Genomic DNA, 14,653 nt, shown 5'->3' on the forward strand with positions numbered 1-14,653 from the left:
ATGTAATAATTATACATATACATATATAATGTACCTACTTGCATACACTTACTCACATACCGCATACATGCTAGCAATATAATTAGCAAATCATCTCAAGTATAAAGCTAATAACCTCCAATATCGCAAGCTAGCATAACCAAATGGCATATACTCAAACAATATATTATGCTACACTACAACACATACACAAATCATATAGTTAACCATAAACGCTATGGTGCTACCGGCTCGTGGTTCACACCATACGTAAGGCTATGACACTACCGGCTCTTTGGTTCATGCCACTACGCATTTGAGTCATACTCTTTTATAGTGCTACCGGCTCGTGGTTCACACTTTGGCACTCCCGGCTCGTGGTTCACGCCTCATTTTAAAGTGCTACCGACTCGTGGTTCACACTTCATTTTATAGTGCTACCGGCTCGTGGTTCACACTTGATGCTACCGGCTCGTGGTTCACATCATGATTTTATAGTGCTACCGGCTCGTGGTTCACACTTGATGCTACTGGCTCGTGGTTCACATCATGACACTCGTCACATACATGTTATGGTACTACTGGCTCGTTGGTTCATACCATAACATTCACAAATAAATACACTATATACATACATGCATAATTATTCCACTCACCTCGAAACGCCGCACAAATCATGTATGTAAATCGCCTCCAAACGCAACAGAGCAAACCTTTTACCTATATTATGCATATAGATATACAAACAATCAACATACATTCTCTACAAGAGAATTCGACGCCAAAGCCCTTAACCAAGGGTTTATACCTACCTCCACAAATCCGCCCATTTAGACACCTAAAGTGGACTTCACCAATTACCACTACGGGTGGTAATTCCGACCCATTCAAACAAGTACACACTAACACTTAATGCAATTGATCTTGCAAAGTCAACCCATAAGTGCAACTTGACCCAAATTGCACCTAACCACTAAAACAAGTCAAGTTAGACCCATAAGCACTATTACTCGTGATTATGTCATAAAATCACCAAATTAACACTTAACACCAATGTTTGACTTCCATTGACCAAATTAGGTTTAACTCACTTTGACTTGTCAAATTACACCCAAAGTACCTACAATCACTAACAACTAATGATTGTTTCTCAAAATCATCATTTGACACCAAAATTCGATAACACTTGACCCATTTCAACACAAAAACCCTTTTAACCCACATTAGGGTTTACACCCAAAATCAAGTCAACATACACCAAGATCACTAATACACAAGTGTTCTAAAGTTTAACCAACACATGCAAGACCCAAACTTACAATTTCATCAATCAAAACCCTAAGTCACCCATTTAGGCTTGCTTACATGAATCTTACCTAAAACCCCCAAATTTCATAATAAATGGGTTTATAACTCTAACTAACACAAACCCTAACTCAAACAAGAATCAAACACTACAATTCAGATTAGGGTTTACCTCAAGCACCAAAACGAGCTCTACTAGCTAGGAACACCAACAAGCACCAAGAACCACTCCAATTTGGGCAAAAATCACCACCTTCATCACCATTTGAAGCTTCCTCTCTCTAGAACTCTCCTCTCTCTCTCTCTCTCTTTCTCTAAGATGTGATGAGAGAGTTGTGGATGTGAAAATGATCTAAAAGTGGATCTAAAACTGATATTAAAGCCACAAATCAGTCCAAAAGTGAAAAGACCAAAGTACCCCTTTTAATTTGAGTAAATTGCAGCTGCTGGCCGGTCAGGCCTGTTGGACGGCGTCCAAAAATGTTGGACGGCGTTCAAATCAACTAGATCAGTTTTCTGAACTTGTTTTGGTCGTAACTTTCAAACCGTAGCTTCGTTTTTGATGAATCGAATATCGTTGGAAACGTAATGATGTGTACTATCTAATGGTAAGGTTTTAGAACATTAACACAAACTTTATTTGGGATCCAAATATACGCTTAGATGCCTCGTATTTCGGATGACGTTCAAAATAATGCGTAACTGAAAAACGGGATGTTACAACTCTCCCCCACTTAGCCTGGATTACGTCCCCGTGATCCGCATCATTTACCCAGAGGCAAGTGCTTCAATGCCTCCACCCTTACATATAATAAGAACCACGTCCTACGATCCTACAAAACACAACCAAGCCCAATATCCATAATATCTTCCGTTAATCCGATTATCTCACCACACGCTAATAACCACTAGCTTGCCTTACCGCAACCAGCGGTATCTCATACACTCAACGTCAAAATACGAAAAACACCATTATCTCTGCAAGTTCTCTCGACTAAAAACTCGCAACAAGCTACATCCATAACTACATCACCCAACGCGATCTACTAAGTCCATTACGCCGTGAACCAAGTCATGCATTAATCCAAATCGAGAAGGATTCATGCCGCGTCTAAACTCAGTACTCTCAACGGTCCATAACCGTACCACTCAACGATCGCACATCTGCTTATGTGCAAACATTTATTTTCTACCCCAGAAAACCCGTGATTCGCAATTTTACAAGTCGATGCCAACGGGGCAATCGACACGCTCCTCCGACTAGTACTTCTTACAGTCACCACAACCGGGTTATTCCTTCAACGAAGAAATTTCGGTTACCCTGAAATAAACACTTTAGGAGCACCACCTTTCCATCGATCGATCCACACGCGACTATCCGTCACTGGATTAATCCCGGACGATAATAATACACCACGAGTTAGATGAAATATCAACACTCAATACAGGGTTTCTGCCCTAAATCCTCCAATACATCCTTACAATTGCGGCTTCCTAGTACTAGCATGGAAACTATTTGTGTACTAGAATCTCGTTAAAAACGGATTATCATCACAACAATTCGCAATTGGTTACGTGACCCACAAAAATATCCACCAACGCCTAGTGAATCCTCTTGCCTCGACCGTCTGTTAAGGATGGCCTCGACATCTCAATGCAACTAACGGGTCACATCACTAGGGAACATGCTCACGCAAATAAACAACAACCACATGTCTCTATGTGAGACAATTTGAACCGGCACTCCCCGCTTCACAATCATTCATAAAGTGGAATAATCCACTGACATTTTTCACGAACACGTTTCTCGACAGGGAAAATACAGTATCCTTCGCGACATCAAACTCATAATCATTCAATAATACTATCTGAGTTTCACGACAACCCAGATTTTCATTATGAGAGCACCCACACGACAGCTTCATTCTCTCACTTCGGGATCTCAAACTTCACATTTGGTCTCATACCGCACATTGGTACTACACGAACACCTTACATAGAAAGTCTTACACTTCCTTCAATCCCAACATCACAATCTTCACGCATAACATTCCAGAATTGTAACTCACAATTGTAATGCACGATCTAGAGTCGACATCAAACCCCATCACTCTTCCTCGTTAGGAACTCCGAATACCTATTGAGGCTTAGCACGGTACACTCCGACACTTCGGTATACAATACACCACCGGATCTTCCTCGAGCGGTAGTAAAAACTCCCCCACTTAGGATTCATCTCCACATTCTTACCGCCAAGATGATAACATCCTGCGGAATCGAAATTACAAGTCACAGATGAGCAATTTTCAATATTGGTAATAAAAAAAATCAACAAAAATTCACTTTAGGCTCTCAGAGCCGACATACACAATCACTTGAGATGTCGTACACGCGACGATATAACACCTTCATACCAAAAATCACAATTAACATCTCTCCAACGTTCGCAAAGCGAACTCCACCGAAGTCCCACATACGCCTCTAAGCCTTGGCATATGGCTCTCCGCTTAATTAGTCGTACATCTCAGTCGAGATCACCCGACCTTCCACTCAACGAACCATTATCCGCAATTGCTCACTCTCATGGAGAAGAGTGACCAATCTGATACGATAATTGCATTGACCACAATATCAACACTTCATCATAAACTTAGGCCTAAACGACCATTAAGTCCACCACTGGTTCACCGGTCATCTTTCCCGTCTATCACTTAAGAGCAACAAGATTCGCTCATCCCTCACTTCATAAGAAGTGTTTACCGCAATGCTCTTAGACTTCGACTTTCGCAACCGTTGAATTACAATCACCCCTCGATTACTATTGTAATCTCCGCTGCTTCCAAGGGTATCTCACGGACACCCTTAGCACAAAGTGATCGCACTATCACCGGAGTTAAACATTACACTAGCAGGTATAAAAAGGCACCTGACGCAGTGTCATGCAGACTCCCACCACAATCAACCAAATTTTAGAAACTCGATCTTTAGGTTCCATACACCCGATGTCACCCATCTCTCCATAATAATGACCCGAAGTCACACATGCCGGACAAACCTCACGGTTTATTGTCTTATCGAAATTTCCTAGCGATCACACGCTACCCGCAATTTCCACAAGGCCAACAATAGAGCCTCACGAAACCTTTCGTTTAACACTAAAGAGACGCTTGAAAATACCAAGTCTTACACCCTTCCGCACATCGACACATCCACCACTACAAGGGATATTCCGTTAGGAATGTTACCCTATAACCCACAACACGCTAACATACTAATGCAATCACCGTCATACGGGTCCTACTCCCATGAGTTTAACAACCCGAAGACTCCTCGATTTACCAATTCCAAGGCGACTCACAACTAGAATCCTTACACGATTTTCTAACCACGCACTCTACCGAGTGTAACCCAATTATTCAATCATTAGTCGTACGCACACTCACTAATCGGCCATCCTAGTTACGATGAGTAACTACAACCAATAACAATCTCAATAGTGCACCCACTACTTAGGGTGACTAGGTATGCGCCGAACTCGTGAGTTTGCTCACTCACCTTAATTAACCGAATCTACCGTAACACTTCCCGACTAAAAAGAACCCGATGTGACAACAAGCACATCACCCGAGACAACTATAACCTAGGAACCAATAAAAGATTCCTAAATCGTCCCGATTCTACCCCAAAAATGCCACGTTTCCTCCGCTCGGTACTCGTCATGTCATGCTTGGTGTCAAGATACACGGTTATAATAATGGTGATCAGTCACTATTACAATTGCATAACTTACCATTTTCGCATGGTCACGCAAAGTACTTTACCCGGACTGACGCGACATTCACACAAAATAACACGCGATTAACTCCTACTACCCGAATGACCAAAGTCCTTACCGTGAACTTGATCACTCAAAACCGCCAAACATTCGAATCTCTCCAACTGATTCATCCCTAAGACACCGCACAAAATAGATACCTGTATATATACCTATATACAATATAAATAATAACCGTACACAAGTACACCGCAACAACAAGTCCACCTACAACCTAGGTGACTATCACTAAAACAACGTTCAAGTCCACCTACTTACCTTAGGCACTATCTGTCTAAGGCACTAATTTACACACGAAATAAGGCCCCACATAAACACACCTTGGACAAACGCAAGTCCTAGTTAGTCACCTACTCTAAGGCACAAACAAATCTCAATGCGACCCGTATTCCTACAAGTCCCGCAAATAACGCACAACCACCAATAAGTCTAAGACTAGGCACCTATTCCAAGGTCACCTATTTCCCTTAGACTATGCTCCGATACCACTTGGAACGACCCAACTTCGTTTAACCAAAAACACGACATAATTTTTTTTTTAAGCAGTACATCTGGACGGCGTCCAGACTCTTGGACTTCGTCCACTTACAAAGACAGGGACGGCGTCCAGAAAATGGGAGGGCATCCAATTGAACTAAACTGCTCTGTGCTAGAAAAATCGCAACCCACGTTATACTGGACGGCGTCCAAGAAGCTTGGACGGCGTCCAACACACCTGATCAGTTCCATCCCATTTCAAAACAAGCTTTAACACTTCAAATCCACAACCAAACGTTTTGTACAACCAACTCAAGTTTTACATCAATAAAACGTTAAATAAAAGTGTTTACGCTACAATTACGGGTTAAGACTCAATAACCCAACCCAATACCAAGAGTATAATCCCGGGGACTACCAAATCCCCAATCCACGTCCAAATATCCAATAGCTACCCCATCGAGCCCAAGCACTCCTACACGTCTAGTCTAACAACTAGCTAGCTTCACAAATCACTATACCTATAAAAAGGTAAACAACGAGAGGGGTAAGCATAAAGCTTAGTGAATATAATAATTATACATATACATATATAATGTACCTACTTGCATACACTTACTCACATACCGCATACATGCTAGGAATGTAATTAGCAAATCATCTCAAGTATAAAGCTAATAACCTCCAATATCGCAAGATAGCATAACCAAATAGCATATACTCAAACAATATATTATGCTACACTACAACGAATACACAAATCATATGGTTAACCATAAACGCTATGGTGCTACCGGCTCGTGGTTCACACCATACGTAATGCTATGACGCTACTGGCTGTTTGGTTCACTCCACTACGCATTTGAGTCATACTCCTTTATAGTGCTACCGGCTCGTGGTTCACACTTTAGCGCTACCGGCTCGTGGTTCACGCCTCATTTTATAGTGCTATCGGCTCGTGGTTTACACTTTATTTTATAGTGCTACCGGCTCGTGGTTCACACTTGATGCTACCGACTCATGGTTCACATCATGATTTATAGTGCTACCGGCTCGTGGTTCACATCATGACACTCGTCACATACATGTTATGGTACTACCAGCTCGTTGGTTCATACCATAACATTCACAAATAAATACACTATATACATACATGCATAATTATTCCACTCACCTCGAAACGCCGCACAAATCATGTATGTAAATCGCCTCCAAACACAATTGAGCAAACCTTTTACCTATTATACGCATAAAGATATACAAACAATCAACATACATTCTCTACAAGAGAATTCGACGCCAAAGCCCTTAACCAAGGGTTTATACCTACCTCCACAAATCCGCCCATTTAGACACCTAAAGTGGACTTCACCAATTACCACTACGAGTGGTAATTCTAACCCTTTCAAACAAGTACACACTAACACTTAATGCAATTGATCTTGCAAAGTCAACACATAAGTGCAACTCGACCCAAATTGCACTTAACCACTAAAACAAGTCAAGTTCAACCTATAAGCACCATTACTCGTGATTATGTTATAAAATCACCAAATTAACACTTAACACCAATGTTTGACTTCCATTGACCAAATTAGGTTTAACTCACTTTGACTTGTTAAATTACACCCAAAGTACCTACAATCGCTAACAACTAATGATTGTTTCTCAAAATCATCATTTGACACCAAAATTCGATAACACTTGACCCATTTCAACACAAAACCCCTTTTGATCCACATTAGGGCTTACACCCAAAATCAAGTCAACACACACCAAGATCACTAATACACAAGTGTTCTAAAGTTTAACCAACACATGCAAGACCCAAACTTACAATTTCATCAATCGAAACCCTAAGTCACCCATTTAGGCTTTCTTACATGAATCTTACCCAAAACCCCCAAATTTCACAATAATTGGGTTTATAACTCTAACTAACACAAACCCTAACTCAAACAAGAATCAAACACTACAATTCAGATTAGGGTTTACCTCAAGCACCAAAACGAGCTCTAGTAGCTAGGAACACCAACAAGCACCAAGAACCACTCCAATTTGGGCAAAAATCACCACCTTCATCACCATTTGAAGCTTCCTCTCTCTAGAACTCTCCTCTCTCTCTCTCTCTCTCTCTCTCTCTAAGATGTGATGAGAGAGTTTTGGATGTGAAAATGATCCAAAAGTGGATCTAAAACTGATATTAAAGCCACAAATCAGTCCACAAGTGAAAAGATCAAAGTACCCCTTTTAATTTGAGTAAATTACAGCTGCTAGCCCGTTAGTCCTGTTGGACGGCGTCTAAAAAGGTTGGACGGGGTCCAAATCAACTAGATCAGTTTTCTAAACTTGTTTTGGTCGTAACTTTCAAACCGTAGCTCCATTTTTGATGAATCAAATATCGTTGGAAATGTAATGATGTGTACTATATAATGGTAAGGTTTTAGAACATTAACACAAACTTTATTTGAGATCAAAATATACGCTTACATGCCTCATATTTTGAATGACGTTCAAAATAACTCGTAACTAAAAAACGGGATGTTACAAAATGCCTCATCTTGATTCAGACTCCTTTTCGCTTTTGTTGATGAAGATTTAACAATTGGTTGATTGGCAGAAAGAGTAACTGTGGAACCACACTGTAGAGATGAACAATTGTAGAGTAAGTAAAAGATTGAATGAATCATATTAATGAAAAAAGTAAGAAAGGATCTAATGCTCTATCACTTATAAAACTGAATAAATATAGTGTAAATAAGATTACACTATTTAAGTAAATATAAATGTAGTACTAATTGAGTAAATATCGTTCTTATATTTGTCCCAAAGTGTAATACCCTAGCTATTTCCGTTAAGCTTTGTTAACTGTCCGTTAAGTATTTAACGGTGTTTACTTTCGATTCGTGTATTTAATTGAATTAAATGTGTACTTGAGTTCATGATGAACTAACATATTTAATATATAATTATATTAGCCAGAAAACTTATTTCATATTTTGAAATACTGAGAAAACAACACGGTTTTGAAAACTGCAATAGAGGTCTCACGAGACTGTCGGGTAATTGAAATTACCAAAACTTTTAATCTTGGACATCATTATCAAACTAATTAAATAAATAAACTTACAACGTTTAAGGACTAAATAGTAAATTATAAAACAAGAAAATCAAAATTGTTAAGTCTTGTATATCTGAAAAAGGTTTTTACATAAACGTTAAACACCCAGTTTGTCCGACGATTCACGAACGTCATAACTTGTTTTAATTGTTTAATTGTGTATATATAAATATATATAACTTGAAAATATGATAAATAGTTATCTCATTAAGTATATTAACAATGGGTTATATATATAAATTGAGACTACTAACTTAATGGTTTCGAAATGATATATAAATGTAACGTTTAACAACATAATAACTTCTAAGTTAAAATGCATATATATGTATTGTATTAAGAAGTATTAATACACTTTTGAAAGTCTTAAATACATATATTAACATACTTATACTCAACTAAGATAGCTATACTCGTATTCGCATTCGATTTCCTCAAGAATTCTACTCGTATTCATACAATAGTTGTACATGTATTATACGCAGCTTCTAAAAGTATTTACTATTGGTATATACTAATAGAAATAGGCATTAATGGAATAATATGTCATGCATGACTTAATACATTATATGTCATGCATGACTTAATACATTTTAACCTATACTAGATATTTTCACTATAAACCAAATTTATAAGCTTCTAAATAAGCACCATTTTTAACTCATTTTTACTTCACATTTTCTTAAACTAAAACACACACTTGAATGCTCTCATATCATACTTCAATCTTAGCAACATTTCTCTTCATAATCATGGTAAAATACTTCTCAAAATCCTTATTCAATTCCTTATATAGTTGCTATCTTATTATGCTTATAAAACTTGTAAAAACTAGAACTTGTTTTGGTGAACATCTAGCTTGTTTGAAAACTAATTTAAACCTTCTAACTTGATTTTTAAAACACTTACATATATGTATTATGACAGTATATAAAACTAACATAAGGATATATAACTTGAATATATGAAGAACACCTTAAAACTGAACATACGCAGTCGTAGAGAAACCGGGGACTGTTTTGGGTTGGATATTTAAAACCTATCTTAAACTTTGAATTGGAAGTCCATATTCTGGAAAAATGTTATTTCACATGGACATGATAACACATCCATAAATCATGGTTAAACACAAAGTGAAAGTATGTTTATCAAACTGGTCATCAAGATGTCGTTCTTACGACGGATATGACCAACTACTTTTAAATTGATATGTAACCTGTAATCCCAACTTAAAATCTATACTTTTACAGTTTAGTTTTGGAAACATGAGTTTATTACAAAACCATAGCAATTCACTCAAATTCGATTTGTAACAAAGAAATTATGGGCAAAATAATATTGGTTAGAAATGGCTAGTTTTAGCTACGGTTTTGATTTGATAAAATCTATATGATGTGTGCGAGGTGTAGTACGAAATAGATTATATTTTACTACGAAATACTATTATATACGATACAATTTACACAAATTATTTATTTATTTATAGAATGGATATATCTAAACCTTGCTACAACACTTATAGGCAGTGTACCTAATCGTAGAGTAGTGTAGTTTTTAGTAAGTCCGGTTCGTTCCACAGGGAGGTAGCTGAGTTTAATACTATATATATTTTAAACTATATTTGTATAAATATATATATATATATATATATATATATATATATATATATATATATATATATATATATATATATATATATATATATATATATATATATATAAGTAGTATTATTATTATTATAAAGGGGGTTTTTTACCGTGACCGGTTTGTCGATTTTATGTCTTAAGTCACAAATAAAACCTAATGTAAAATATTAAATATAAATATAACTTAATTTAAAGCATAAAGTAAATGACGATAAATAAAAGTGTGATAAATAAAATTGCAGTAATTTAAAGTACGATAAATAAAATGACGGTAAATAAAAGTGCGATAAGATATAAAATAAAGGAATTATGCTTATTTAAACTTCCGTAATCATGGTTTTTGATGTGTTGATTTTAATTTATTACCATGGGTTAATTGTCCTTTGTCCTTGATTATTCGATACGTCCATATGGTTTTTGTCCATAATAGTCCATCGGTCATAAATATAAAGTGCGATTGTCCTCGTCAAATTATCCTTATATCCGAAGACAAATATTCCAACTAATTGGGGACTTAAACTGTAACAAGGTCTAAAACTTTGTTTATAATTACACCAGGTTATCGACTGCGTGTAATCCAAGGTTTTAATACTTTGTTAACAATTACACCAATTTTCCTTGTATGTAATCCACCCCTATTTTAATGAGTCCATTGACTATTAATCCATTCCCGTGTCCAGTTAAATGAACAATTATTAGTACTTATAAATATCTTGCTCATCGTGTCCGATCTAGTGTATGTGGTTATTTATAATTACCTCAAATTGTAAATCTCTATATTAAATTAACGAACTATCATTCAGTTAAACAAATATAAAGCCCATTAATAGCCCATAGTCCAATTTCCACAAGTGTCGGTCTTTTGTCCAAACCCAATTATGGTCCAAAGCCCAATAACCCAGTCTTAATATTTTGTCCAACATCACGATTACTTCGGCTTAAATAAGCATAATAATAACTTAGCTACGAGACATTAATTTAAAAAGGTTGAACATAACTTACAATGAGTATTAATCGCGTAGTGTTACACGGACAGAATTTTGACTTACAAACTTAAAATATTCGCCACTATATCCTTATTATTATTAACTTAATATTAAAATTATAATTATAAAATATAAATATAAATATATATTGAGAGAGTGAGAGAGATCAGTTGATGAAGGTGTGTATAACTCGTCGCCCAAACTTGAAATTTATAGCACATGACCAATAATTTGGGGCCATGCGATCGCATGGCCTGGGAGTGTTATTCCCATGCAATCGCACCTGGGACAGCTCACATATTTTTGTTTTCTTGTTTGCCGGCATTTTATTTAATATATATAATATAATATATATAATTTTATATAATTATATATATATATATATATATATATATATATATATATATATATATATATATATATATATTATATTATATTCTTTTGCATAGTTGACTTGTAATTTTAGGTCCGCTGCGTCCCGCATTGATAGTTGGTTACTGTCCCGGTTTCCGATTTTTGAACGTCCTTTCGTACGATTTAATATCTTGTACTTTGTGTTTTGCGGCTTGTACTCTTGTAATTTTGAGACGTTTCTTATCAATAAATTTAACCACTTGGATTGCACTTTGTACTTTTTAGCTTTTTGGTCATTTGCATCTTCAAATCATCGAATCTGTCTTTTGTCTTCACCTTTTATTATTTAAACGAATATCACTTGTAAATAGAACAATTGCAACTAAAAGCTTGTCTTTCTTGAAGAATAATGCTATAAAATATATGTTCGTTTTTATCATTATCAAATATTCCCAAACTTGAGCGTTGCTTGTCCTCAAGCAATATAAAACTTGAATATAAACTTTACTAGAATCACTTCTTTATTCTTCACACTTTGTACATCGGTGATTTTGATACGGCGATATGAAGAATGATCGTAACATTGTGGTTTACAGTCCTACATGACTATAAAAATTTAGATCCTTTAAGGAAATTGGATCTTTATAAAAATATTTGATCTTTTGAAAATTCAATCTAGCTTTTACCCTAGATAAGTTTTTCGGAATAACCCTTCACCGGTGTTTGCAAAATGTTTTTGTGGGTTTTGTGGGATTCAGATTTTAAAATTTTAGCTCAAAACTTATGGTTTTGTGTCACCCACTTGCTAACCTTGTATTAGGAAAGCAACACGTCCAGTATACTTGCTCCGTATATTACCTTTCGGTAAACTACTGTCTGGTTGTAAAGGAAAGCGTTGAACAAGCAACTGTTAAGGCAATGTCTAATGACATGCTTTTGATTATGGTCCACAATGTGCCGGATGCAATTACTATCCTTTGTAGGAGCAATAGCAAAGATCACCCTATAATTTTTTGGTCTGGCACAAGATCTTGTCTTCGACCATGCTATGCAACCACCGTTCTTACGGTTGACACCCGATTTAGTTCAAGTGACCTAATGAATTCGGGTGAATTCTTAGGATTTTACGTCAATGGTAATGAACGCATTGAAAATGGGTTTTCAGAAAACAAATCGGTTTTAATTTGATCAATATTTTCTCGTTCAAGCTCGAGTTTAGATATCATCGAATTCCATGAGTTTGAATTCTCAATCTTTAAGGTCAATCTCAAGGATTGAGTAATATCAGGCTTAAATGCCGATTTTTAATCTTTTAAGGAGATTATCCTTTCTGGGAATCTGATTCATTAGTCTTATAAGCTAATTTGCACGGTGCCCCCCATTGTACGAGACAGATCCTCTCATGGATAGGATAAGTCTGACCACATGGCGACCCTGTTTGATGCTGAGGTCCGTGGATTTCCAGCTGACTTTCGAGAAAACTTTTCAAGGTTTTTCGTAGACTCTACAACTGGTCTGGATGAAATCTTCCTGACCTAAATCAAGAAGCGCGTGTCTTTTTCTCGGAAGACTTTACTTCCTTTTAAATTCCATTTATATTACAATAAACTGGGTAAACCTGATTAATATCGTCCAAAACAAAAGTATCTTCAATTATTTATACAAAAATATGTGATATATGTTCTAAATAACTTGGTAAATTTTTCCCACACTTGTCTTTTATTTTTCTTTCTTTGCCTTTTTATTCTCTTCTATTCCATTTTAAATGAATTCAAGCATTTTGGGTTGTTTCTCAATTTATGTCCTTTCCGAGGTAACAATAATTTCGGTGTTAACACCTAGTTTTATCGTTCATAAATATGTATAAATATGATTTTGAGTTCATTTAGTTGAAAAATTTCTAAAAATTTTTACTAGAAGTGGGTAGTCAGTATATAAGACTAGGGCTGTTCTTTATTATCAGAGAGCACTAGATTCTAATACAACTGCTTTACTGGTATTTTAACGGTGACTATTAAACCAAGTGTATAAGTCAAATGTTTAAAACCGAAAGAATTTAATCCCTTCCCATACTTAAGATCTTGCAGTGCCCTCATTTGCAAGAAATCAGTAACAATTTAAATTATTGAGGGTGATTAGCGTAGAAAAATGATTAAATTTTTCCCAAAGTTTCCAAACATATTGTTGTTTGTTTAAATGGTGCACATTATTTGTTCATTACTGCAGTTGTTATATCACATTTATTTTACATCTTGTCGTCAAAATTAGTTACTTTTGCTGAACTTAATGTCAGTCTTTGAAAATGCGCTGTTTTACCATGTTGTGTACATGAGATAAAATACATACAATACAAATATAAATATGCATGGTATTTTGAAATGAGACTTAATATCCCACTTTCAAATTACAAAAATGAAATATTAGTACAAAATAATAAAAATGTTAAACATTACATAAAAGTATCAAAATGTTAAATGTTTAACATAAATAGATAAAAATAATAAAAGATAAGAAATCACCAATGGAACACTATTGATTTGGATTGGGATTCCAGTTCATATCATCGCTCGGGTTTCATGGTTGGTGATAGGTGTCTTGATAGGCTTGGTTGGGGTCGTACAGGTTAAAGGGTGGTCGCATGTCAGGCTGATGTGGTGGATAGTAAGCAGGTCGAGTCAGGATATAGTTATGTGGTACCTGATATGATAGCTGGCTCATGATTTGGTACTAATGACCTTGCCAACTATCGTGTTGGCGTCACCTGGATTGCTCATACTCATCCGCGGCTCTCCACTGCTCATACTGATGATGCCTAATCTGGTTATTCATTTCCACCTCATCTACATGCTGGAAGACATCAGTATAACTATCCCTAATGACATCCCTAATGTCATCTGCTTCCTCCATCTCCTCATCCGAACCCCTCTCTACCTGTGGATGGGTACCCTGA

Source organism: Rutidosis leptorrhynchoides, chromosome 6 (assembly GCF_046630445.1).
Source record: "Rutidosis leptorrhynchoides isolate AG116_Rl617_1_P2 chromosome 6, CSIRO_AGI_Rlap_v1, whole genome shotgun sequence".
NCBI lineage: Eukaryota > Viridiplantae > Streptophyta > Magnoliopsida > Asterales > Asteraceae > Rutidosis > Rutidosis leptorrhynchoides.